Source organism: Prionailurus viverrinus, chromosome B1, assembly GCF_022837055.1.
Source record: "Prionailurus viverrinus isolate Anna chromosome B1, UM_Priviv_1.0, whole genome shotgun sequence".
Classification (NCBI taxonomy): Eukaryota; Metazoa; Chordata; class Mammalia; order Carnivora; family Felidae; genus Prionailurus; species Prionailurus viverrinus.
Window position 1 is genome coordinate 179,555,904 of NC_062564.1, and position 5,975 is coordinate 179,561,878.

A 5,975-nucleotide genomic window follows, 5' to 3' on the forward strand; every position below is an offset into this window, starting at 1 on the left:
AATAAATCTGCTACTTGCCTATAGATCTCCTAGGGTATTAGGCCATTTTAGGGCTCTACATTGGCCTTTGGTATCAGCATCTAATCTTCTCAGTAGTGACTGTAGCTAAATAGCCTTGGTGAAATAATTTCATGTCTTTGAATCCATGCTTAGTCACATCTCTGCCACAATGAACACTTTGTAAATGAGTCTATTAAGCAAGAACTGGGATGACTAAGAAAAACTAACATCTGAAGGATTGTATCCAACAGTTTAATATATCCCCAATAGAGTGATACCTTCTAGTGTTCATTTGTGAGAGATATAAATATCTTCACACTCTGACCCATTCTGAGATACATTCATGTATATTTCCTTTGTCACTGATGTTCTTTGTTGTTCTGAGTACCTGATTAGGAGTCAACCAGTTATCCATGACTTATGAATCTATAGATTTTAACCAAAAATACTCAGTTTGTGTTCCAAAGGGGATATATATATATATATATATATATATATACATCCCAAGCTCTCTGCCTACTAAGAAAATCTAATCTCATTGAAAGATATTGGAAGATAGTGTACAAATCCTGGTGGAGTAAGGAATATTCAGTAGAGTAAAATTCATTGTTTCAATAATTACATAAGCAAGGAATAGATATGAATGTCTAGACTCCAAATTAAGAAATGTGTAAAAGGGCAGCAAAAGAAACACAAATAAAGAGGAGATAATAAATAGAAAAGTAAACAAATTTGAAATATAGATATTTTATATAGGAAATATTTGCAAATAATAAATTTTCTATAAAATTTATCAATTAAATAAAACCTATAGATCTTGGGGCACTGGGGTGCCTCAGTTGGTTGAATGCGGTCAAGCCCCACATTGGGCTCTGAGCTCACAGCACAGAGCCTGTTTGAAATTCTCTCTCTCCCTCTCTCTCTGCCCCATCCCCCACTCATTCTCCTTCTCTCTCTCTCTGTCTCTTTCTGTCTCAAAATAAATAAATAAATATTAAAAAAAGAAAAGAAAAACCTATAGATCTGATGAGAGAACTCATTGATCAAGCTTGGTAAAAAATAAATATACATGAATATAAAGGGCACCCACACAAAAAGACACACAGAGAAGCAAAGTTCCTTTATACATTAACAATTTAGCTTGCTGTTTAAATGCATGACTTTTGGGGTTGGAAAGCCTGTATTTATTCTCATTACTGCCACTTTATAGTATATGGTACTTTATTATAAAAGAGAGGATAATAAAGGTTGTACAAATTTCCAAATATTTATGATGAAATGCATGGAAAAATCATTTTATTATTACATATATTAATTACTTATTTAGTATAAATTTATTAAGAACAAAAAAGATAACATGAAGAAATAAAAATATTTCAAATATATCCTTAATATCATGTTAATATTGTAATATGTCAATTATTTTAAGAAAAATTTAATGTGTATTTATTTTTGAGAGAGGGAGAGAGACAGAGAGTGAGTGGGGGAAGGGCAGAGAGAGAGAGAGGGAGACACAGAATCTGAAGCTGCTTCCAGGCTCTGAGCTGTCAGCTCAGAGCCCGATGTGGGGCTCGAACTCACAGACTGAAAAATCATGACGTGCACTGAAGCCAGACATTTAACCAACTGAGCCACCCAGGTGCCCCAATTATTTAAAAATATTTGTGTGTTTAGTACAATTTCACTCAAAATCGTCTTTTTTTTCCCCCTTAGTTTCTTTCAAAGTTAGACATGTAAATGGCTTATTTATATCTTGGGAAAACAAAACCATATTTCTATCTTCTACAATTAAATAAATTAATCCATAGATACATACTATTAAAAGCTTAAAATTATATACATATGAATATATACTGTATACTGTAAAATGTTTGATACTATAAAGTATCACTGTGAAAATATATTTCAAGTTAAATTTCATAATATATGTATAGATTTTACCACATAAAATAAAAATATTTTCTTATAATAAAACACTAATATCTGATAAAAGAAATATAAAAGTAAACATACCCTGGAAAAATATTTGAATCATATAAATCTCCTAAACTAAGAATTTAATTCACCTGGAAACAGCATTTCACCATAGGAAAAGTGTGGTTGAACAAATAAAATAGGACAAACAATAAAAAAGAGGAAACTCTGGAGAAAAAAAATATGACTGAACTAAAAACTTACACAAAATTGTTGATGTCGTTAATAAGCAAATAAATGCAAATAAATATAAGTGAAAATTTAGATAGTATTTATTGACCAATTAATTGATGCAGATTTAAAACATTAAATTTCTAATCTTTAAGATATACATATTCATATGTTATACTTATAAACTGGCAGGTTTCCAAAAGGGAATCTTATCATTATGAGTCAGTTTTAAAAATGTGTTACAAAGCAATTTCATATCTAGGAATTTACTCTAAGGAGATTATAAAGGATATGAACACAGATTTAGCTAATAGAATATTCAGTGCATAGATTTTAACATATTACAAAACAGGAATCACCAATAGCTGTAAAGGTCATACATTTTAGATAAGGAAAGATTTCTGTAGGAAACCATGTGGAGAGATATATACATATTCAATACCCACATTCATGTGTATCATTTGTATTTACTATGAAATTCAAATTCTTTGTGTGTGTGTGTGTGTGTGTGTGTGTATAATCTAATTAGAAAGATATGCATATATTTGCAAAGATATATATGCACTCAAATACAAATATATATAAATATATATGTATATACACAAATGTATGCACACAAAGGTAATTATAAATACACACAACTACCGCATGTGAATGACATCATATAGTATTTGTCTTTCTCTGACTGACTTATTTTGCTCAGCATAATACTCCAGATCCAAAAAGTGAAACAAACAATCATAAAGGGAAAAAAGAGAGAGGCAAACGAAACAACAGAGCCTCAATTATAGAGAACAAAGCAATTGTTGCCAGAGGAGAGGTGAATGGGGGGATGGGTTAAATAGGTGATAGGGATGCACTTGTGATCAACACTGGGGTGACGTATGTCAGTGCTGAATTATAAATTGTGTACCTGAAATTAATATTACACTGCATATAGTAAATAATGGAATTTAAATAAAAATTTAAAAAATAAAAGAACAAAACAAAGAAAACTTTGCAAGAAAAAATACATTAATAAACTACATATCAATTAGTAAAATTAAACTGAATTTATAATTTAAATACTGTAAAAAAGGAGCCTAGAAAACACTTAAATTGTTCCTACATAAAGACAAAATTAAAAGAAAACTATTTAAATTAGAGAAAACCTAAAACCTTAAAAAATCCAGAAAATAAAATCAGTAGTATCTAGGCATTGAAAAAGCAATGCAAATATATTAGTTTAATGCATATTGGTGGGAAATTGATTTAAAGTTTCTATATTTTTGAAATATTCTTCAATTAATCTAAAATCCTTTAATCAAGGAAACATAGCAGAATATAGGATATTACAAAGAAATCTTCCAGCTGTGCCAAAAACTGTCACTTGGAGCAATGCTCATTGGATCGGATGTCTGTATTCTTTAACAAGAAAAGATAAATTCCTTAAGGCTTTTACTCAAGAACCTGAAAAAGACTGAAAAAGAATTTTATATGTATACAAATATTTATTTACATGTAATCTTAAGTTTCTCTTTTAGAACACTATTTATATACTAAAAATTTTGGACAATAGAAGATAATTTTTATTTAGATAATTATAAACATAAATAGAATAGAAAACTAAAAGTCCATTGTAATAATGATATTAAAATATTGAATGATCTTGGGATGTTATTGCTATTGTAGTGTTAAAGCAATAAATAATATGAGATATTTAAAATATATACATATGTATATATACTTATATAGGTCGTGTTTGTGTATGTTTTAGTATCGTTAGAAAGAAATCTATTAAATTTTATTATGAGCTTTCTGTTGTCAGAATACAGATAATTATGACTTTCAATATAATGTTAAAATCACTTTACAGATTTAACTTTTCACCATTGTATGAAATATTATGACAAGATAACTGAACAGTGGCCAAAGAGATTTAGTTAAATCAATCAATAAAATCACCAAATGCAATGGAAGCCCACATTATGACTAGAATTTATATGGTATATACATAGAGATTCAGATTTTTACTGAAAAGGTGTTATATTTGCAATGAGAGAAGGTTTATAAGATAGAAATTTTGTCAAACGGACATTGTTTTGAAAACAAGAAGGGCAATGATGACAGAGAGGTGACTTTGTCTAAGGATTGCTTTTAGCTCATTCATTGGAGTAAATTTTCCCAGTAACATCACTGAGCCCAGATATAATGTGGATTATATAGAACTGTAGAACTGTAAAATAGAAAATGCCCTTGGCAATTGTTAAATAAGACAAAACAGTTTTTTATAAGTAAGAAATATGTTAACTATACTCAATAATATACATAATAAATAGATAAAATTAAAGTAAATAAGAAATATGAAATGCTAAATATATAATAACCTTTTCATAACAAAAATTTGACTTTACAAAGGGAGTTTAATTAAAGAAAGCAACATTCTTTGCAACTGATAGACTTTGGGGGTGAAAGTAGCCTAGAAACACTAGTAGCAGCTAAGAGCTAACAATTAGTGTGTACTCAGTGAGCGATTGATTAAGTCATTATTCAAAATTACTCTGAGATGAAAACGACTTCTACCCATTACTTCTACCCTTACATAAGATAGAGGAGAAAGAGGCACAGAAAACCTAACTCATTTGCTCACATTTTCACAAGTAGGAAACGGTGGGATACAGGATTTGACCTAGAGCTTCTGCTTCTGAAGTAATATTTTTCTTTATAAAATAAGATTTTGTAATAAGTGAAAGCGTATGCACAACTTAAGTTTATAATATACTGATTAACATAGAGCAAGACATGTTTTTAGAATCTACAATTGTGGAATTGTGGTTTGATTTGAAAAGCTCCTAATGTAAAATTTTAAGAGGTCCCATAGTGTTTCTATATAAAATCTTGTCATTAAAATTTACACCATGTCATTTTTACTTTTGTCCTTTTTTTCTAAATTGAAGTTAAATAGGAGTTAACTTTAAGGTCTACTTTCTGATTAAACACCAACTTTAAAACAAGGACACTACCTAAAATGTTTTAAAACTTTTTTTTTTTTTCATTCAGACACTTCTGGGCTTCCACCAAAATATAAAGAAAAGAAATCCCCTTAAAACCATTTTATCACATAAAACAAGTTTTAGAGAAGAAACACTGACTGGTTGCAGACAGACATTAAATGTGCCTCTCAAAGTACATCACACTCACACACACACACACACACACACACACACACACCACCATATTCTCTAAGTTCAGAATAAGTTCAGATAAATGAATGCCTGTCATTGAAAGAGCTTCCTAGTATCAGGCCTGGCTGTTTTGGGGACTATGAAGGAGAATCAAGCTGTGCTACACATTGGGATCGCTGCCAAATGAATGACATTTCCTGAGAACATAGGCAGAATTTTAAGAAGTTGCCTTGTCCTTCCTAAACAGTTGGATTAAAGGGTATTAAAAAAAAATAAAAAGAAAGAAAAAAAAAAAAGAAGAAAAAGACACAGTCAACCTGCTGGGGAGACAAAAGAAAAAAAGCCAACATATCTTTAAACTTAACTGAGCTGAGAAGAAACTATATGGAAAGAAGCGATTTATTACACAGATTTAATGTTTTGACTTTTTTTGGTCATTTTTCAGTTGGAAGAAAGCTAAGTATTTTCTGTATTTTGGCTGTTTACAATTTAGAAAAACACATGAATAAATATATGGCCAAAGGAATTGACTGGATTTGGTCTTATTCTCACTAAAATTATGTAGAAGTACAGTGGAGACTAAAATATTTTTAATTTTTAAAATTGAGTACTATCAGAAAAAAAAATGAAGTGACAACAGGACATTAGAGCTTTGACATCTGAATT